Source organism: Gymnodraco acuticeps, unplaced genomic scaffold (assembly GCF_902827175.1).
Source record: "Gymnodraco acuticeps unplaced genomic scaffold, fGymAcu1.1, whole genome shotgun sequence".
NCBI lineage: Eukaryota > Metazoa > Chordata > Actinopteri > Perciformes > Bathydraconidae > Gymnodraco > Gymnodraco acuticeps.
Genome location: NW_022991035.1, coordinates 25,241 through 47,193, shown reverse-complemented (window position 1 = coordinate 47,193; position 21,953 = coordinate 25,241). Strand labels below are relative to the sequence as shown.

General features: G+C 43.3%; 1 long non-coding RNA gene, 9 other non-coding genes and 1 pseudogene across 11 annotated transcripts; all 11 read left to right on the top strand.

The window, feature by feature from the left end:
• The first annotated feature begins 1,299 nt into the window (after positions 1 to 1,299).
• Positions 1,300 to 1,380, top strand: LOC117559749. The gene has a single exon (XR_004571017.1). It is a non-coding gene; the product is annotated as a small nucleolar RNA SNORD74 (small nucleolar RNA).
• A 1,731-nt stretch (positions 1,381 to 3,111) lies between these two features.
• On the top strand, positions 3,112 to 7,566 carry LOC117559739. 2 transcript variants are annotated; one of them, XR_004570998.1, is made up of 12 exons: positions 3,112 to 3,425; positions 3,571 to 3,736; positions 3,919 to 3,966; positions 4,146 to 4,192; positions 4,382 to 4,412; positions 4,599 to 4,653; positions 5,258 to 5,320; positions 5,518 to 5,562; positions 5,785 to 5,839; positions 6,019 to 6,334; positions 7,230 to 7,337; positions 7,511 to 7,566. It is a non-coding gene; the product is annotated as an uncharacterized LOC117559739 (long non-coding RNA). The 2 variants fall into 2 exon arrangements; XR_004570997.1 differs by having other exon boundaries at positions 3,120 to 3,389.
• Positions 3,174 to 3,241, top strand: LOC117559770. Its single transcript, XR_004571038.1, has one exon. It is a non-coding gene; the product is annotated as a small nucleolar RNA SNORD75 (small nucleolar RNA).
• On the top strand, positions 3,438 to 3,504 carry LOC117559766. Its single transcript, XR_004571034.1, has one exon. It is a non-coding gene; the product is annotated as a small nucleolar RNA SNORD75 (small nucleolar RNA).
• LOC117559756 lies at positions 4,233 to 4,317 on the top strand. The gene has a single exon (XR_004571025.1). It is a non-coding gene; the product is annotated as a small nucleolar RNA snR60/Z15/Z230/Z193/J17 (small nucleolar RNA).
• LOC117559759 lies at positions 4,449 to 4,533 on the top strand. The gene has a single exon (XR_004571028.1). It is a non-coding gene; the product is annotated as a small nucleolar RNA snR60/Z15/Z230/Z193/J17 (small nucleolar RNA).
• Positions 5,363 to 5,424, top strand: LOC117559762. Its single transcript, XR_004571031.1, has one exon. It is a non-coding gene; the product is annotated as a small nucleolar RNA SNORD78 (small nucleolar RNA).
• LOC117559773 lies at positions 5,618 to 5,691 on the top strand. Its single transcript, XR_004571041.1, has one exon. It is a non-coding gene; the product is annotated as a small nucleolar RNA SNORD47 (small nucleolar RNA).
• On the top strand, positions 5,877 to 5,950 carry LOC117559745. The gene has a single exon (XR_004571013.1). It is a non-coding gene; the product is annotated as a small nucleolar RNA SNORD47 (small nucleolar RNA).
• Positions 7,372 to 7,449, top strand: LOC117559755. Its single transcript, XR_004571024.1, has one exon. It is a non-coding gene; the product is annotated as a small nucleolar RNA SNORD79 (small nucleolar RNA).
• A 923-nt stretch (positions 7,567 to 8,489) lies between the features above and the next one.
• LOC117559741 lies at positions 8,490 to 18,933 on the top strand (annotated as a pseudogene).
• The last annotated feature ends 3,020 nt before the right edge of the window (positions 18,934 to 21,953 follow it).

Below are 21,953 nucleotides of genomic sequence, written 5' to 3'. Positions count from 1 at the left end.
ATACCGATGTTATAAAATGTTATATTCTGGAAAATGTCCCATTCTTTAGGAAGAAATGGGCTGACTCCAAACCATATTTTCCATATTTTAATATGGCACCAATTAAAAAATATATTATTAATAAAAAGGCGATAAAAACCAAAATGGAAAATATTTTAGTTTTTTAATTAGAATGTATCTTTTCCTTTTGTCTCTATCTGTACCTGTGTACCCCTTCTGTTCACGTTTTGTGTGTGTAAATAATATATGAATATTTTATCTCATTCTTGATTAAATACATCTGTTTGTTGAGCACATCCAAGCAGAACCAGAAATGATGTACGGCTGCAGCATCTGAAGAAAATGCATTTAAGTTGCCTGATAAAATATAAAAGAGCCAAAATTACGAGTTAATTATCTGATTATTTAATTGTAAAGTGTAAAAACGATAGAACATTGGTGAAGGAAACTGAATCTAACAGGTGGTTAATTTATGTTAATTGGTTGCTCTCTACAGGTGAGGAGAGACCCCGCCCTCCTGACCATCAGCTGGTCGAGCTGTGATTTATCAGCTGGTCTGAAGGAGGCCTTTAGGTTTTTAAAAAGGACAGGAATTATATTAGTATTCTGGGAACAGAAGGAGAAGGAGTAAGAGCTACCAGAAAGGCACTGTTTACCTTTCTGAGTGAAACTGGGGTAGGTCAAAAATAACATTAGGTTAGAATAGATCATGGGTTTTTGTTTGTCACACAGGGCTAAATAACACATTATTCGTTACGAAAGAACATGCAACAGGTAAATGTGAGTATTGTGGTCATTATGAAAACAGTAGAGCACATTTCTTTGCAATGTCTCAAATACCATGAAGAAGGTTTATTACTAAAGGAAGCACTGCACAGAAATCAAACCGAATTAAATATAGTAGTAGAGATGTTGAGAAGGAGTTCAGGTGATGTAGCATACAGGGCAGTGTTTAGGTTTTTAGAAAGGACATAAATTATATTAAGAATTTGGATTAACACCGAGCTGCTGATCCACTCCATTTCTGAAGGTGGCGGTAAATGCTCCTGAAAGCTGTTTCCTAACCGCCATATAACCATAGAAGAAGAAACCAGAGCCAGAGAGGAGCCAACAGGAGGTGAGAAACACTGCTTTTTTTAAATCTTAATACTCGTTATAATTAAGAAATATATTGATTTGTTTTTTCAGGCAGGCCTCTGTCTCCCACGTGTTCGATGCTAATTAGCATATGAGCTAATGTTGTTGATTAGCTCATATGCTAATGTGTTTATCCTCTTAAAGTCACCTCACAGCAGCTTTCCCGTGTATATATGATGATTAAAATGTTGGTAGGGACAACTGAATATTTGTGTAGAATGCCAACCTCTCTGACTGCACGGGAACAAGTTAAACTATTCTGTTTTAGAGCTAGCTGCTACATGTGCTAACTAGCTGCTGCATGTGCAGGAGTTTACAGATTTAGATGAGTTGCAGTTTGTAACTAGATGCATTTTTAAAGATGTATATTAATGTTTATCTCCTTCTCTGGTTGCAGGCCTTGCGACAGGATCTCTGCAAAATGGAGCCGAACATTAAATGGTGAGGAAACATAAATGACTTCATTATAACGACGCTGAAGTTGGCTTCCGATTCGGCAGTTAAGGGGAAAGTTAAGGGACATTTAATTTACAGCGCTGAGCGAACAATCCTCCGTGTTTGTACCTCCTTAAATCGCTGCATAGCCGATGTATCTGGACTGGATTATCCCAGAGCGGCTTAACATTCTATACAACACACTTTGAGATTTGTGAAAATGCAAAGGCTGCAGCAGCTCTGTGCCCTGATGTGAGCTACATAGGCTGTCTTTTGGAGTGTGTGGTGTTCTACGGCTCTGTGCCTGTTAGCATGTTAGCCTAGCTCCTGCTGGGTGACAGACCCTGCAGTTTGTGATGGACTCTTACCGCTGATGCGCTGGCAGAAAGAACATAAGTGCGAGGCCTGGTCTCCTGAAAAGCAGGTGCAGCCTTCAAACAAGAGCAGGGAGGAGGAGACACGTGTTGGCCCAGTCTGCATTACAATCATAAAGCACAACAACAACAACAACAACAGTTAGCCAAAAGCAAAGCAGCATGAGCAGAACGGAAAGTTACCAGATCAGAGTACTTCTACTTTAACGCAGTACTAGATCAGAGTACTTCTACTTTAACTCAGTACTAGATCAGAGTACTTCTACTTTAACTCAGTACTAGATCAGAGTACTTCTCCTTTAACTCAGTACTAGATCAGAGTACTTCTACTTTAACTCAGTACTAGATCAGAGTACTTCTACTTTAACTCAGTACTAGATCAGAGTACTTCTACTTTAACTCAGTACTAGATCAGAGTACTTCTACTTTTACTCAGTACTAGATTAGAGTACTTCTACTTTAACTCAGTACTAGATCAGAGTACTTCTACTTTAACTCAGTACTAGATCAGAGTACTTCTACTTTAACTCAGTACTAGATCAGAGTACTTCTACTTTAACTCAGTACTAGATCAGAGTACTTCTACTTTTACTCAGTACTAGATCAGAGTACTTCTACTTTAACTCAGACAAGATCAGAGTACTTCTACTTTAACTCAAGTACTAGATCAGAGTACTTCTACTTTTACTCAGTACTAGATCAGAGTACTTTTACTTTAACTCAGTACTAGATCAGAGTACTTCTACTTTAACTCAGTACTAGATCAGAGTACTTCTACTTTAACTCAGTACTAGATCAGAGTACTTCTACTTTTACTCAGTACTAGATCAGAGTACTTCTACTTTAACTCAGTACTAGATCAGAGTACTTCTACTTTTACTCTGTACTAGATCAGAGTACTTCTACTCAGTACTAGATCAGAGTACTTCTCCTTTAACTCAGTACTAGATCAGAGTACTTCTCCTTTAACTCAGTACTAGATCAGAGTACTTCTACTTCTACTCAGTACTAGATCTGTGTACTTTAACTCAGTACTAGATCAGAGTACTTCATCTTTAACTCAGTACTAGATCAGAGTACTTCTCCTTTAACTCAGTACTAGATCAGAGTACTTCTACTTTAACTCAGTACTAGATCAGAGTACTTCTCCTTTAACTCAGTACTAGATCAGAGTACTTCTACTCAGTACTAGATCAGAGTACTTCTCCACCTCTGCTCTGATTGGTAAACTGGTGATGTTTCATTATATAAGAGTAGTGGACAGAAGAGATTTCTGAAACTGAATGGCTGAAGTTTAACTGATAGCATGCTAATGTTAGCAGTGTGTTATTTCACTGATTACTAAAGTGAAGCAGTTTTTCCAGATGTGTTTTTAATCGGAGTTCTTGATGTTGTTCAGGTGGAAGAAGTCTCTGAGCTGGGAACCTCCTCAGATCCTCTGCTGTGAGTTACTCTATCTGCTCAATGAAGAAACTACAGGTTTGAAGTGGAAGTTTGTGATGATTTAGTATAAGAGTAGTGGACAGATGTGATATCTGAGAAACCATACGCTGACACTTCCATGGAAAGCTATATCGTGTCTTTGTCTCCATGTTGTGGAGCTAACGAGGGTTTGTGTCCACAGGTCTCAGAGACATGGAGCAACATGTGAAGCTGAACAGACTGCCCAACACAGACTCGCCACCGGCCCTTTATATAGACCGGCCTCTTGGACTTAGGACCAGAGAGGCTGCAGGACACCGAGTTGGACCTCTGACGTTACACCAAGCAGCATGTGAAGCTGAAAGGAGGTGAGCCTCAGAGTGTCTTAAAGTCTTCCTCTCTCTCGCCTGTGATGACAGCATTTGCTACTCTCGACTACCTGGATGACGATACCTCCAACCCACCAGTTGATCTATCTGAGGCTCACACAGCGAGAAGAACACACTCTGAATATTAGAGATGGAGCTCATTTTACTCTGTGTTCCTGCAGGAGATGACCTCCAGCTGACCTCTGACCTCCAGGTGACCTCCAGACCAGGTGATGCATCCATCATGTCTCTAGCATCCTTTAAAGGAATCTAAATGATGATCTTGTAACAAAACATTGGGAATCTCTCTGAGTCAGAGTGAAAGAAGACTTGTATCTGATGCGTGCAGATGAACAGACGCCTCTTTATTGAAACATGCCTTTTCTAAAGTGAGTCCTCTCTCTTGCAGCTGGTCCTCCTCTCCTCCTCTCCTCATGACCCTGGACTCAGTGGCAGGTGAGTTAGATATTCTGCTGAAGCAGCATTAACAAAGAGCTCTGACACCGTGATGAGAGCATAGTTCAGCAGATGAAACATGAAGAACAAGAGCATTTGTCTTTCGCTCCTAGCTGAGTGTCGGCCTGAAAGACATGGAGGACACTCGACTCCTGAAGCACTTGCTAACACTTCCTCTCTCTTTGACAGAAAGCAGACTGAGGCAGCGCTCCATGTGAAGGTGAGTTATATGGAGGAACAGCAGAGTTGAAGGATGTCTGACACCGTGATGAGAGCATAGTTCAGCAGATGAACCATGAAGAACAAGAGCATTTGTCTTTCGCTCCTAGCTGAGTATCAGCTGTAGTTCTGCTGAGCCTCAGGTGTTTCTCTCTGTGATAATGAGACCCCTCTCTGTTTAATTCAGACATGAAGACCCCCTGCTGTCCAGGACTCCCACCTTCAGGCCTCCTGTGTTCCTGGTGAGCATCACAGATTAGCATTTAGCCGCTAACTAGGGGTGTAACGGTTCACAAACATTTCGGTTCGGTGCGACTTCGGTACAGCAGAAAAAAGATCACAAAACATTATATATATTTTTATTATTAAATTGTGAATAATATATTCACTCAAATACAAAATAAAAAACATTAAGGTGCAGCATTTCGATGAACTGAAATAATCTGCACTTGAACTCTACTGTACTTGTTTGACATTAGGACTTGCTCGTCATTGTATTCATGTTTTTTTAAAGAGAAATGAATTTGTCCACATGGCTTCCTGAAAGGGCAGACCTGCTGGCGCTAACAATGAGATTACTTCCAAAAAGTTTTTCACGTTCTCAATTTTTTTATTAAGTTTAACGTTATATTCGTTTGTATACACACGTGAACCCAAGGGCCCATACCGAATATTTACACCGTTACACCCCTACCAATAACATGACTCAGATGTGATGAACATGAATCAGGTCTCTGATCCCGTTGAGGAAAATTAGCATTTATTTAATCTGATCTGAGTTAGCTTCAGGGAAACTAACAGGCTTTTTATTCTGGGTTGATTTAATCTACTCTTCTGTGTTTTCAGATCCAATCAGCTGTGAGGGTCGATCAGCTGTGAGGGTCGATCAGCTGTTCAGAGGGACTTCAGGTGAGAATCTGATCCTCTCCTGAGACTTTAGGAAGACTGAGGGTTCAGTGATGTTTACAAATGTCTGACCTGAACTACAATGTGGAACAATCTGTGACTGAGAACCCAGAGGAGAGAACCACAATCACTTTGAATTAAAATAGAGTAACACAATCAACCTGTCGCTGACTGATGAGATGTGATGTCCTTCTCCTCAGGAAAGAGCCAGTCAGACTGAACATGGGACACTTGAGGACATGAAGGTGGGTCTCATCAGGAGTGTGTTATCAGAATGTGTGTGTGGCGTTAATGAAACGCTACCTGTGATGAAAAGATTCTGCCAAATGATCTCTAATGATTATACCCCTACCGTTCCATTATGTTCTGAGGCTGTGTGCGCACTGGACATTTAGTTGGTGCTGCTTTTCTGTCACTGCTCTCATATAAATGTAGTTTTTAAATAAGACTGTGTCCTTCTCCTCCAGGAAAGACCCTCCTCTGTCAGACTGAACACGGGACGTTTGAGGACTGGAAGCTAAGGTGCGTCTCATCAGGAGTGATCAGTTTCTATGAACACTACCTGTGATGAAAAGATTCTGCCAAATGATCTCTCGTGATTATACCCCTACCGTTCCATTATGTTCTGAGGCTGTGTGCGCTCCAACGCCTCTGCTGAGTCTCTACCTTTAGTTCTAATGAGTTTGTGTTTCTGTCCAAAGAAGCCCCTCCAGGATCTGCTCTGGGATAAGCCTCTCATCAGGTGAAGCCCCTCCCCTTCAGGACCAGGATCTGCTCTGGGATCAGCCTCACATCAGGTGAAGCCCCGCCCCTTCAGGACCAGGATCTGCTCTGGGATAAGCCTCTCATCAGGTGAAGCCCCTCCCCTCCAGGACCAGGATCTGCTCTAGGATCAGCCTCACATCAGGTGAAGCCCCGCCCCTTCAGGACCAGGATCTGCTCTGGGGTCAGCCTCTCATCAGGTGAAGCCCCTCCCCTTCAGGACCAGGATCTGCTCTGGGATCAGCCTCTCATCAGGTGAAGCCCCGCCCCTTCAGGACCAGGATCTGCTCTGGGATCAGCCTCTCATCAGGTGAAGCCCCACCCCTTCAGGACCAGGATCTGCTCTGGGATCAGCCTCACATCAGGTGAAGCCCCTCCCCTTCTGGACCAGGATCTGCCTCATCAGGTGAAGCCCCTCCCCTTCTGGACCAGGATCTGCTCTGGGATCAGCCTCTCCAGGTGAAGCCCCTCCCCTTCAGGACCAGGATCTGCTCTGGGATCAGCCTCATCAGGTGAAGCCCCTCCCCTTCAGGACCAGGATCTGCTCTGGGATCAGCCTCATCAGGTGAAGCCCCTCCCCTTCAGGACCAGGATCTGCTCTGGGATCAGCCTCATCAGGTGAAGCCCCGCCCCTTCAGGACCAGGATCTGCTCTGGGATCAGCCTCATCAGGTGAAGCCCCGCCCCTTCAGGATCTGCTCTGGGATCAGCCTCATCAGGTGAAGCCCCTCCCCTTCAGGACCAGGATCTGCTCTGGGATCAGCCTCATCAGGTGAAGTCCCTCCCCTTCAGGACCAGGATCTGCTCTGGGATCAGCCTCATCAGGTTGAAGCCCCTCCCCTTCAGGACCAGGATCTGCTCTGGGATCAGCCTCTCATCAGGTGAAGCCCCTCCCCTTCAGGACCAGGATCTGCTCTGGGATCAGCCTCTCATCAGGTGAAGCCCCTCCCCTTCAGGACCAGGATCTGCTCTGGGATCAGCCTCATCAGGTGAAGTCCCTCCCCTTCAGGACCAGGATCTGCTCTGGGATCAGCCTCATCAGGTGAAGCCCCTCCCCTTCAGGACCAGGATCTGCTCTGGGATCAGCCTCTCATCAGGTGAAGCCCCTCCCCTCCCCTCCAGGATCTGCTCTGGGATCAGCCTCTCATCAGGTGAAGCCCCGCCCCTTCAGGACCAGGATCTGCTCTGGGATCAGCCTCTCATCAGGTGAAGCCCCTCCCCTCCAGGACCAGGATCTGCTCTGGGATCAGCCTCTCCAGGTGAATTTCTCTCTGATACCTGCACGTCTCTGAAAGCTGTAGCTGATGATCTGTTGAAACATTGGGAATCTCTCTGAGTCAGAGTGAAAGAGAACTGTTTTCTGATGCAGAGCAGACTCTCTGATCTGTGCTCTGGAGGAAGGCTGCTTCTAACTGCTCTCTTCTCTTCTCAGGTGCTGAGCTTCAGAGACATCAAGGCTGTGTTTGTGGAAATAAAGAGTGAACTGAATCCTGTGCCTGGTGTCTTTTATTAACATGTGTAGAGACTCTGTGCCAAAACATGCAGGATGTGCTCTGATTGGTTAACGAGCTATACTTCTCATTACATCATCCTACAGATACTTTAATAATGATGCTTCCTTTTTAGACCTGGACTGTAATGACTTTTTACTGAGTCCTCTTCACTAAGTTTCAGTGTCTCTTAGCTGCAACTATATTTCCCCTCTGGGACTAATGAGTCTCCAAAAAGAGACTTCACATGATGGAGCTTTCCTTCAAAATGAAGGTTTATATTAAATGCATTACAGAAAGTCTCCTCTCAGCAGTTTATGAATTTAATAATTGACTTGTTAGGAATGTCTATAAAATATATTAAGTTGACTACAGTATATTCACATTTGTTAGTGCTTTCATGTGAATTCGGTGAACATATGATACATTAAATGATCGTGAGGATGATAATTACATCGTTTGTTTGACCCGGGCTGCATTTCCTGATGAAAAAACAAACCGATGTTTTTTTGTGTAGTTGTAGTAAGTGTGGATTAAACAACATTATTTTGAGTTCCAGTGTGGCAGGTTTTAATCACTGCTCCCCCTGGTGGATCCATGATCCATTGCAGCTGGTTTCATAATAATTTAATTTATTTATCAAGTCATGCGGGTGGGGGGGTTTTCCTTTCAGCAAGGGCCCACCCCGTGCCGGTCATGGACCCACCACGGTCGGGGCGTCTGAAATGAGGTGCTACATAATGTAGATATGAAAAGCTGAAATACTGACCTTTTGTCTCGTATACATTTTTTTTTTTTTTCAAACCCAATTTTTCAGTGTACAGCAAAAATAAAGCAATTGGCCTCGCTGTTCCAATAGTTTGAGGGGACTGTACCAAGCTGCTCTGGTTGACTCCTCAAAGTCACAAGTCCTGTTCAATTGTTTGTGAGAGCCACATTCTCTACTGTCCCTCATCTCCTACAGTATCTGCTGAGAGACAATGGGTAAGTGCATATGTTTTCTGTTAAATGACTGGTAGTTATAGTAGATCAAACGCATGTGTGTAAATGTTTGGCCATTTATAATAAGACCTCAGAGTTTCATTATTCTGCTACATTTTCATGATGACTGAGTGATTCTGATGGGGACACCAAAGCGGGCCCGGCGCCACGAGGGGGCAAAAGTTGTATTCTTTGCCCCCTCACCTTGAGCATCATTCATCCATTAACAAGTACAATAAATGTCACAATTATTAAATAATAACTTTAAATGATTATCTTCCTCCCCAACACACGTTCCTATGTTTGGATCAGATGTGTGGGCAGGCAGTCAAGCAACGTGTAAACAAGCCTCAACCCCAAGTGAGCTTGTAGTCTTAATTAATGTTAGCGTGTGTGCTTAGCTGTAAACAGTGGGATGGGTGACCAAAACGTCCCCGTTTTCCGGGCAAAGTCCCCGTCTTTGGTGGCCGGTACCCGGTACCCGGTTGAAACTCCCGAAAATGTTCCCGTTTTTTAATGTGCGTTAAACAGAGCAAGGTGGAATACAATGTTACATGTCAGTAAAAACAGAGTAACAGTGTTGTGCCTTTTGTTCTCCATATATTAGCGTATTTCTTCTTCTTCAATGTAACTGCCCACGAAATATTGGACAAAAGAAGTAGTGTCAACTAAATCCATAGTATTACAACAAAAGTGCTTTAAACGAGGTAAGTTACGAATTTATGTTCTCAATCATGTGTGTGATTGAATATTCAATGAGTTTAGATGTATTGTGCCCAGGGGACATTCATTTGCACAACTCTGTGAAAACGAGATTAAATCAATAAAACAGACTACTACAGATAGCACCACACATGATGGTTACTGTTATTATTTAGGGCAGCCTGTATGGATCAGGCTTTTGCCAAAGCGAGCCCTTTTACTATAATAATAGTAATGGGGTTATATATTTATTATATAAACCGTATTGGTACAATGAGCGACATCTAGTGACGGGTTTTGGAACATTGATTTGATTTTTCTCATGGCAGTTAGACTCTAGAGACAAACCAGGGGACTTTATTTGTTTGTTTAATCTGTGTCCATTTGGTGAAGTGTTTTATCCAATATTACATTTGGTTTGTATATTAGTCACTTTCTTATGAAATGCCAGGTTTTAGGCCTTGGTTTGAACATCCAATACTTTAATCCTGACATGACTAGAGTAGATAGTAAGTAAATCTGTAGAGGAAGACGAGTTAAGGGATAGAGGAGAAAAGGTTATGGTATAATTACAGAGCCTGTCAATTTATAAATTGACGAAATCAATGTTAGTCTGTGACCCAAAGTGCAGCCATCTATCAACGATCTACTATCTGTTATTAAAGATCAGAGGAAAAGAACAGAACGGGAGTGTTTTGGAGTAAGAACAAGGATTTTTGGAAAGCTAAACATTCAACCTGGAAAAGGTATAGCAGTGAAACATTAACTTCATCAAAAGTGTTCTCATTTTCCTTTTAAATATATGTGTAAGGGTTACACTAGACTTTTTCGCTACTCGTCAGACAGGACGGACAGGATCGTAAAATTCCTGTCAAAATCCAGTATTACCCGTCGGCCTTTACACAACCCTGTCAGTCTTGCTCAAAGCCTTTCATTAGTTTCACTGGAACTCAGGGCTGCCCCCTGGCCAACTTGTGGCCCTCCCAGGGGTCTGTACCCGTGGCGGCTGGCCCAAAGAGGGCGATAGGGCGTCGCCCTCCCTAAACCACACACACATTATTATTAATAATAACTAAGGACAGAGGGTCTAAGGACAGAGGGTGTAGTTTTTCTCATACTGATATTTTGAACAATCTGTGTTGTTGTATTTGCTGTAAAGTGTCTCTATTGTAGGCTGTTTTTATTTTATGTTCAGCACTTTGGCTCCACCAAAAATCGTTTATAAATGTGCTCTATAAATAAAACTTAATTTGATAACAATAATACTAATTAATTATATAAATTGTCAATATTTGTGTTTAAAATATGGAATACACAGAAATATGTGTAAAATATGATTTTAAAATAATTTGCGCAAAATATATGCTTTTCCGAATTCCTAGTACACTGTATGACTGAAGTACTGTGCTGGGGCGATGGAAACATCGCCCCACGGAGGCGGGTCTTTGTAGCAGGTTAGCCAATTGCTGATTCAAGATATGAACGTGTGTCATAAAATATAGCCAATCAGCGTCCTCAAAACTGCTCCCGGAGGGGCGATTATTATATCGCCCCAAGTAAGCAACTGCTACGCAGCTGGACGACGGCCACAGGATTGCGGTGGGGAAACAACGAGGAGGAGGTGGATACAACTCTGGCTCTTCAGTCAACCCTGGCTCATTCAGGGGATTGGTGGATTTTGTTTTCCTCCCTGCACACTGTGCTGGAGGAGCATCTAAAGACTGTTTTTAAAGGCACGTCAAAGACATGCACCACATTGATTTTAAGAATAAGAATTATTAGTTTGTTACATCTTCAGCTATTTGTATTACTGTTGCCGCATAAGTTGAGGCCCCCTCCGCAAGGTGAGGCCCCACGCAGTCTGCGCCATCTGCGTGTCGGAGGGGCGGCCCTGCTTGAGCCTCTTATGACAAACTCAAAATGTTCTGGTGTGAACGTTGGCAGATTTGCAGGTCATCAAAAGCATGTACAAAATGGTGTTGCTATTTTGACTCTTATGTGCAGAAAGAAGGCCAACGCTCACCCCGCAGCAGGCAACTGAACTGACACTGCAACTTTATGGAGTGACCATAACTGAGATCTCCACCCTGCCTAGTTATATTGACCAGAACTTCCTCATTGTGGACACAGAGGGTACCAAGTATGTCCTGAAGATCATGAACTCAGAATGCAGCAAAAATGCCACTAAGCTGGAGGTTCAGACCTTTGCCTTGTCCTTTCTACGTTAGCATGGAGTTCCTGCTCAAACCGCCTTGCCCACCACCGCCACGGGGAAGCTGTTGAGTATGGAGGAAATAGGTAACAGCAAAAACATCCAGTGACAGTCCAATTGTATTAAATGTAACTTTGCTTAAGTTATAAAAAACAAAGACAACTGAGTGAATCTCAAGCACATGATGCAAGAGGTGGTTAATGTCTGAAGGAGCCTTTGCCCTTACGAATACAAAGAAGGACCCAATCCTTTAACAACGTGATTAAGTATCATAAATTAGCCTAAAAGAATATAGATTGTATTAACTTGAAACAATTATAATCCTTTCCAGAATAGAGTCTAAATCACCCATCATTCATGGATGTAGGTAGGTGTCCATTTAAAAAATATATTTGCTGCTACTTGCTTGCGGCATGTGCATTGTTGCTTGATTTCCTGCTGCCGGAGGCTCACTGCCAGCTCCATCTGTTGGTTTAGAAACACCTCAAACGATATGGCTTGAAAGAAAAAAAGAAGTTCACAAATGATGAAATAAAATGCTGGAAACACGAGAGAAAACTATTAAAAAGTTCATTTGATCAAAGAAACATGCTACATCATATATTCTGAAGCATCGCCATTCTCTCTATATATTTATCTTAAACAAGCAGTACACTTTTATACCTGAATATGAATCATTTGGATGAATCGTAGTCAAAGCAAGACACTGTAACCGTGTGAATGTACTGCGTTTGAATATATATGTAGATACTAATATATAGGAATAAGTTCAAACATTATTTATCAGATGACAGAGCATTTACTGACAACATTGGACTGTAAAAGGACTATAGAGAGGCGAAGTCCCTCCCTTTCCTCCATGGGACCTTATTTCTGAAAAGTATGCATTGAAGTCAATGGAGAGAGAAAGATTATCTTTCGATCCCGTTTGAATTGTGCCACGAATTACACATCTGATGTTTGTCAATCTAAAAGATAATTTTGAAAGTCAATTTTTTTTAAATGTGTCGTAAAACTGTGAAGTAACACTTGTTTTTGTGTGAAACGCTCAATGAACTACATCTCCCGTCTCGCACCACACACCCAGACGGCCGTCACGTTGGAACATTTCACTTCTTTCTTTCAGAACGAGGCGGAAAGTATTAAAAGAGGTGAAAATCACTCCAAGTCTGGGCACGTTGAGAGCTGTACACACACACAAGGGGAGTTAGTCGCGGAAATTATTTTTGACAAACATCATATGTGTAATTCATGGCACAATTCAAACGGGATCGAAAGATAATCTTTCTCTCTCCATTGACTTCAATGCATACTTTTTCAGAAATAAGGTCCCATGGGGCGGAAGTAGATGGGCGTGACTTCGCAGTGACGAAAACCCGGAAGTAAACTCTTTCCGGTTCCTTCGTCAAAAACACAATGCAGTCTCTCCATAGGATTTAGGAAAATAGCTGGAAATAAGGTCTGTGGTTGAAACACATTGAAGAGACGGATCACGTTTTGTTCAGAGGATAATCTCCACATGTCTACCCTACTTTTATAATTTTATAATCATAAATCTAGTCGCCGGAAGCAAAATGCTAACGTTATACTATAAAGGAACTACAGCAGGGTCGCTGCTTCAACGTCACGCCGACTTCAGATCCATATTCAAACACACAGACTCTAAATGGAACAAGTTGAAGTGTTTGTTTGAACACTTTGCAGGAGGCAGGGACTTGCTTTCAAGCAGAACAGAAACTAACTTAGAGGAGTGTTTACGTGTTCGGCGTAATGACGTTCAACGGCCTGAACAACTTCTGTAGTCCTATTCAGCCACTTGGTAACAACCATCGTTTCTCAGACACGTCAACTCTTCAGAAATCACCAGGGGGATCACTGCTGATGGATTTAATGTCCTAGAACAAAACGTGATCCGTCTCTTCAATGAGTCTCAACCACAGACCTTATTTGGAGCTATTTTCCAGAACCCTCTGGAGAGATTGCGTTGCTTTTTGTGGAAGGAACCGGAAGTGGTAAAAATGCTAACTTACTTCCGGGTTTTAGGACGCGTCACTGTGGTTCAACCTTTTTGTAAAGACTCTTCCTTCTGGCCCTTTGCCTTTAGAGGGATAGCCTGGAAAGACGTAAAGAAAGGGTTGAATCACAGGAAAAGGAGCTGCCCAGTCTACCAGGTTAGCTATCTGAAATGTATTGTTCTATAGTTCTTATATTAGTTTATTATATCTTTGACTGAACACAAATGATACTCATCATGATTTAATGAAACCAACATCTCAAGCCCTGCCCAGTGTTAATTATCCGAGAGAAAATGCAGGCATGGCCTTGTGTCCATTATGATGAGACAGTGTTATGTGAATCCTTAAAGTTATGTGATACTTACCTCAAAATGTTTTCTGTGTGTTTCCACCTTGCCTTATTAGACTGCGGACATGGGGCTCAGACCTACTGTGTGAGGCTGATGACTTATCTTCCTGGAAAAACACTGGCAGAATCTCCAGGCACGATGCAAGATCTTTATCATGTGGGCAGGTTCATTGCTTTCATGGACAAGACTTTGCAAAAAGTAAGTGGAAAAGTCAAACCACATATTTCTAATACACATGCAGCTGTTCTAAAGGTACTGTATTTGATGCGTCTTCAGGTTTTGTCTGCTGAAGACCGAATTATATTGTCAGTAGTTGATGTAGGACATATATTAGCTAACACGCTAGCTACTGTATCTCCACTTAAAATGTCCTTCATCTTTTTTACGTCAGACTGATCGAAAGGTTTTGATTAAAAAAAGCATACACAATTATTTACTTTTTATGTACTTTTGTTCATGTACCTGTGTTATTCATGTTTTATTATCCTTGCTTTTAAATGTGTGTTTTAAAAGGCCACTTCATAATATGTTTCTGCTGCACCATTTCTTAATGTTTGAATTGTTGTAAAGCACTTTGAATCGCCTTGTGTTGAAAGGTGCTGTATAGCTACACTTGCCTTGGCTCACTATTGAACACATTACCATTTTTCTCCAAGCTGGAATCTCCAAACCTGGATGTCTTACAGAATAATTGTGATGAAGAATGGAGTTTATCCAACGTCCATCTTGTAGAGCGCTGCCTATCAGTGATGGATGGAGAACCCCTGCAGGAAGTGATCAAAGCAGTCATCCAACAGTTTAAATCATGCGTGCTGCCCAAAATCGGCTCTTTCCAAAAAGGTTTGTTATGTTCTGCATTCCTTTGTTTAATATTCTGCTTGTTTGGTTAAATCATGATTAGATTAGAATCTTTAATGACCACACAGCCAGGCTGGTGGAATGTGTGTTCAGTGCAGAGTGTTACAGCTTGTTCCATACAATTCAACAGACAATAAAAAGTACAACACACAGCACAGGGCAAAGACATACATCATGACAGATATACATAAAGTTCAAGGTGTGGTGGATTGTGATTGCTCATTGGGGTTATTTAGAGTCCATTTAGTGTCCGTATTGCGAAGGGGAAGAAGCTGTTTTTGAAGCGGGCGGACAGTGAGCTGTAGCGCCTCCCTGAGGGCAGAAGTTGGAAGACATGGTGAGCTGGGTGGGAGGGGTCAGAAATGGTTTTCTTTGCCCTTGTGACAGTTCGTTGGTGAAGTGATTCGAGTGATGGAAGGTGGTTTTGTAATTGTTAACAGGGTGCATGCTAATCCAGTCGAGAATGCTAAAGAATGGTATTTGACAATTACACAACGACAATGCTAGAAGCGGTGTGGCCTTTGTACAGGGAGCCACAACAACGTGCAGTCTATGGGCCACGGTTTACATGTTGTCACCATTTAACCATTATTTTAACCACAATCTTCTAATTACCTTAAAACTGCTGTATCGAGTATTATTGTTCCTCTATTGGTCCACAACTTTTGTTCGTAGTGAAATATCTCCACAACTCCTCGACAGGGTAAGGTCATATTTTGTACACTTCCCCAAAGGATGAGTCCTTCTGTCTCGGGTCTCCTGACCTCCTGTTTTATCTTTAGCAACACCAGAAAGTTGAAATTGTGCAGTTGTGATTGAAATTGCTCAGCCATTGGTTGGAAGACTAGAGCACTTAGTTGGCATACAGGGAACTGCTTTAGACTGGTTTAGATCCTATCTATCTGAACGCTCTCAGTTTGTACGTGTCAATGATGAATCTTCCACGCAAACCAAAGTTAGCCATGGAGTGCCACAGGGCTCAGTGCTCGGACCTATTTTGTTCACATTATATATGCTTCCGTTAGGCAATATTATAAGGAATCATTCTGTAAACTTTCATTGTTATGCGGATGATACTCAACTATATTTATCAATCAAGCCTGATGAAATTAATCATCTAAATAAAATTCAAGACTGCCTTAAGGACTTAAAAACGTGGATGACCTTAAACTTTTTGATGTTAAACACGACCAAAACTGAAGTTATTGTACTTGGCCCGAAGAATCTACGAAACAAATTATCTAAGGATATACTAACTATGGATGGCATTAATTTGGCCTCCAGTGAGACTGTAAGGAATCTTGGTGTTATATTTGATCAGGATTTATCCTTTAACGCCCACATAAAATCAATCTCAAGGACCGCCTACTTCCATCTACGTAACATTGCAAAAATCAGGCATATCTTGCCTCAAAACGATGCAGAGAAACTAGTCCATGCATTTGTTACTTCAAGGCTGGATTATTGTAACTCTTTATTATCAGGGTGTACCAAGAAGTCAGTCAAGTCGCTTCAGCTGATTCAAAATGCTGCAGCTCGTGTACTAACCAGAGTTAGGAAAAGGGACCACATTACTCCTGTTCTGGCTGCCTTACACTGGCTCCCTATAGAACACAGGATATAATTTAAAATTCTTCTTCTCGCCTACAAAGCCCTTAATGGGCAGGCGCCATCTTACCTTAAAGAACTCATTATACCCTACTGTCCTACTAGGGCATTGCGTTCCAAGAATGCAGGGTTGTTGGTTGTTCCTAGAGTCTCTAAAAGTACAATGGGAGCCAGAGCCTTTTCTTATCAAGCTCCACATTTGTGGAATCAGCTTCCAGTTTGTGTTCGGGCGGCAGACACCCTATCCGTTTTTAAGAGTGCGCTTAAGACCTTCCTTTTTGATAAAGCTTATAGTTAGGGCTGATTAGATTCAGCCCCTAGTTTTGCTGATATAGGCTTAGTTTGTCGGGGGACATCTTACTTCTTCCTTCTCTCTGTCTATACCTGTGTACTCTCATGTTCCGATTAACCCAGCTTCCCCAAATGTCCGGGATCCGGAGTCATGGATGATCCTGCGCTCCTCTGTCCTGATCTTGAGTCGTGGCTGTGGTCCTGGATCATAGGTCCTGGATGGATATCCTCGTGGATTCATCTTCCTATTATACACACATGCATTTCCAAACATTTGGACTACCTATGTTGCAAATGTATTATCTTTTCAATTTACACACAGCATCTATTGCACGTCTGTCCGTCCTGGGAGAGGGATCCCTCCTCTGTTGCTCTCCCTGAGGTTTCGCCCATTTTTCCCTTTAAACTGTGGGTTTTCTTTGGAAGTTTTTCCTTGTACGATGTGAGGGTCTAAGGACAGAGGGTCTAAGGACAGAGGGTCTAAGGACAGAGGGTCTAAGGACAGAGGGTCTAAGGACAGAGGGTGTCGTATTGTCATACTGATATTTTGTACAAACTGTAAAGTCCATCCATCCATCCATCTTCTCCCGCTTATCCGTGGTCGGGTCGCGGGGGTAGCAGTTCCAGCAGAGAGCCCCAAACTTTCTTTTCCCTGGCGACATCAACCAGCTCTGACTGGGGGATCCCAAGGCGCTCCCAGGCCAGCGAAGAGATATAATCCCTCCACCTGGTCCTAGGTCTACCCCTTGGTCTCTTCCCAGCTGGACGTGCCTGGAACACCTCCCTAGGGAGGCGCCCAGGTGGCATCCTAACTAGGTGCCCGAACCACCTCAACTGGCTCCTTTCGACGCGAAGGAGGAGCGGCTCAACTCCGAGTCCCTCCCTGATGACCGAACTTCTCACCTTATCCCTAAGGGAGACACCAGCCACCCTGCGGAGAAAACCCATCTCGGCCGCTTGTATCCGCGATCTCGTTCTTTCGGTCATGACCCATCCTTCATGACCAAAGGTGAGGGTAGGAACGAAAATGGCCCGGAAGACCGAGAGCTTTGCCTTCTGGCTCAGCTCCCTTTTCGTCACAACGGTGCGGTAAAGCGACTGCAGTACCGCTCCCGCTGCTCCGATTCTCCGGCCCATCTCACGCTCCATTGTTCCCTCACTCGAGAACAAGACCCCGAGATACTGTAAAGTCCACTGAGACAAATGTAACATTTGTGATATTGGGCTATATAAATAAACATTGATTGATTGATTGATTACCATGCAATTTGTTTCACACAATTATGTCCCCCTTCGACCTTGACTATAATCAATTCACAATTTCTATTGGCAATAAGGGTGGCCAATTTCTCTTCCAATGCCCCTTAAAGGTGGGGTAGGTAAGTTTGAGAAACCGGCTCGAGATACACTTATTATATTCCATGGAATGCTCTTAACATCCGATAGCAATGAATATCTGAAGTGCTTTGACAAAAAATCCATAAATGTATCAGTGGAAGCCGTGGCGCTGTAAAAAGCTCGACCAATCATCTGAGCCGGCTAAAGTAACTGGATGGCCTACCTGCCTGTCAGCCTTCCATCTGTGCACAAACTGATCTCGTGCCCTCATTGGTCATGTGTGTGTTCGTGTGTTGGAGGAGGGGCTCTGTGAGGAAGTGGCAGATTTTCTCCGACTGTGAATTTTCAAATTCTAGCCACTCGAGCTGCTTTCTCCATTCTTACCTACCCCACCTTTAAGCTGAATTGATCAGAGCAAATCCAAACGCGATAAACAGAGCCATTACCTCTACACTATGGCAACATATATCAATTGCTTGTTTTCCTCTATGAAAAAGGTGCATTTGTTGAAATGAGTGTACCGTTCCTCTACAACAGTACATTCAATGGCACAAAGTTTATTCTATTGTTTTCATAGGAATAATACATGGAGACACAAACGACAAAAACATCATTGTGACACCTGTAGGCAACGGTCGTCATGAGGTGTCAGGCGTGCTGGACTTTTCTTCCCTCATGAATGATTGCTATGTATTTGAACTGGCAGGAACAATCGCGTACATGATGCTGGAGAACCCCAGTCCATTGGATGTAGGTGGAGCAATACTTACAGGTTGGGAGAGCATCATGGTACTCAATGAAGACGAAAGGGAATGCCTCTACCTGCTGGTGCTCGGCTCGTTGTGCCAGTCTCTGGTTTATGGCCGGGACAATTTAAAAAAATACCCAGACAACGAGAACTACCTCCTGGTTACAGCCAAAAATGGGACTCGGATTCTTACTCAAATGTGGGAGATGGGAAAGAAAGAAAATGGTTTACAGATGCCAGCACATTCTCAGTCAATGAATAAGGACATGTTATCAATGGATGAGGATATAGAGTTGCTAGAGGAAAGACATTTGCAATGACAAAGAATGAATTTGGACTTTTCCGAGTCTTTGAAATAACATTTTTGATTTGTATCATATTTGACAAAATAATATTGGTAGGGGGGGGTGTGGTGGTGAAGCAGGTCTGTGAGGTGAGGTGGGGGGGGGGGGGGGGGGGGGGGGGGGGGGGCTGATTGTTGAGGGCTTTGTGAGGAATCAGGAGGACTTTGAAGTGGATTATTTGACGGACGGGGAGCCAGTGGAGGACGGGGTTGTGTGGTCTCTGGAGCGGGTGAGGAGGCGGGCAGCAGAGTTCTGGATATGTTGGAGTTTATTGAGGAGGTTGGATGGTATGCCGTCGAGGACCCGGAGACAATAACACGCAAGAACCAATACAATGAGGGAGTCAGCGTGAATGTTAACAAAAGTGTATTCCTTGTACAAAAATAAACTGACGATAAATACTCTTAAGTGAGGAGGAGGAGGAGGAGGAGGAGGAGGAGGAGGAGGAGGAGGAGGAGGAGGAGGAGGAGGAGGAGGAGGAGGAGGAGGAGGAGGAGGAGGAGGAGGAGGAGGAGGAGGAGGAGGAGGAGGAGGAGGAGGAGGAGGAGGAGGAGGAGGAGGAGGAGGAGGAGGAGGAGGAGGAGGAGGAGGAGGAGGAGGAGGAGGAGGAGGAGGAGATTGTGCCAAACTAAATAAATAAGTATAACAAAACCTGTCTCTACATCTATCCTCTGAAACCTAAACTCAAACCCTCACTAACTAAGCTACTCAGAACTGGACAAAGCAAAAGACGGGTGGCAACAATCCGCTAACCTAGTGTGTCTAACATTAGTTACCTACGTGATGAGATGTACCCCAGACTTACCTAACTCCCCCACACACACACACACTTTCACAAAGGTCAGAAAAACACAGTAGAATCGGCAACTAACAAAGCGGCCAAGCAGCAGGCCCAGGGTGAGAGAGGGAGAACGCTTCCTGGGGGCCTCCTTTATGGTCGGCCCTGGCTGCTGATAGGCCAGCTGAGGGTGAGAGGATCCAATCAGCCGTCAGACTCAGGTGTACAGGCAGGTACTGATCAGCTGCTGATTAGCTGCAGAGACAACAGGGAAGGCTTCTCAATTCTCTAACTCCCCCTCCTCGACTCCTATCGTCGAGACTTAGTCCCGCCCACAGGAGATGCGAGGAGGGGAGCCGAGGAGAGAGGAGGGGAAGCAGCAGGCGGTTAGAGAAATGAGAACTCCTCTCCTCTGAGCGGTCATTTTAAAGAGACGTCCATTAATGATGACAGGAGGCACAGCAGCCTCTGATGGACAGATGTGTTCATGACCACTTATATATTTACTTTGATTCATTCACTGTGCGGTGTAATGAGACAATAACAGGCTACAGATGCGGACACACACACACACACACACACACACACACACACACACACACACACACACACACACACACACACACACACACACACACACACACACACACACACACACACAAATATATTTATATAAATATATACAATTTCAGAATCAAACAATTATGAGAGCACTCTCCTAATAACGTAACACAATCAGAGACTGGATGCATGCAGAGCTGTCATTGGCTGAGATAAGTCCGGCCGTGCGTCACGACTCTTTGAAACATCTCTGTTGCCGGAAATACATCCGCGGAGGAGCCGTGGAGGACCCATCAGTGTCTCCTCGGTTAGAGCTCCTCCAGGAGAGCCTCCTCGATGCACGGTCCACTCTTCGATGTGCATTTAGAGAAATGAGATGTCCTTCAACATGGCGCGCTAAATTCCATTTCCGGGTCACTACCGGAGGACCGAGGAGCCAAGGAGTCGAGGAGGGGGAATGAAAGAATTGAGAAGCCTTCAGGGAGTAAAGAAAAAGCAGGAGGAAAGGAAAACAGCACAAGTACAGCCTGCCTGGCTCGTAACATTCTCATTTAAAGTTGTTTGTCTCTGTTGTTGAAAAAGCATGACATATTTGATTGTAGCTCAAAAATCCTAATAAAGCTTTTGATTTTAATATTCCAACTAAATACATTTTAAACATGGCTTCAAGTGTTTAGATGTCTTTTCTGGAAATGTGTCACTCACTCAATTGTTTACCCTAAATTAATATGTAGAGTCTTCGGAATGATACTGTATTATTAAAGAGTCCTCTCCTGCTGATGTTCAGGTGTATATCAGTATGTAGTGTCTCTACTTTAAAGAGTCCTCTCCTGCTGATGTTCAGGTGTATATCAGTATGTAGTGTCTCTACTTTAAGAGTTCCCTCTCCTGCTAATGTTCAGGTGTATATCAGTATGTAGTGTCTCTACTTTAAAGAGTCCTCTCCTGCTGATGTTCAGGTGTATATCAGTATGTAGTGTCTCTAACTTTAAAAGAGTCCTCTCCTGCTGATGTTCAGGTGTAGATATCAGTATGTAGTGTCTCTACTTTAAAGAGTCCTCTCCTGCTGATGTTCAGGTGTATATCATATGTAGTGTATCTACTTTAAAAGAGTCCTCTCCTGCCTGATGATTCAGAGTGTATATCAGTATGTGATGGTCTCTACTTGTAAAGAGTCCTCTCCATGCTGATGTTCAGGTGTATATCAGTATGTAGTGTCCTCTACTTTAAAGAGTCCTCTACTTGCTGATGTTCAGGGGTGTATATCATTAATGTAGTGTCTCTACTTTAAAGAGATCCTCTCCTGCTGATGTTCAGGTGTATATCAGTATGTAGTGTCTCTACTTTAAAGAGTCCTCTCCTGCTTGATGTTCAGGTGTATATCAGTTGTATAGTGTCTCTACTTTAAAGAGTCCTCTCCTGCTGATGTTCAGGTGTATATCAGTATGTAGTGTTTCTACTTTAAAGAGTCCTCTCCTGCTGATGTTCAGGTGTATATCAGTATGTAGTGTCTCTACTTTAAAGAGTCCTCTCCTGCTGATGTTCAGGTGTATATCAGTATGTAGTGTATCTACTTTAAAGAGTCCTCTCCTGCTGATG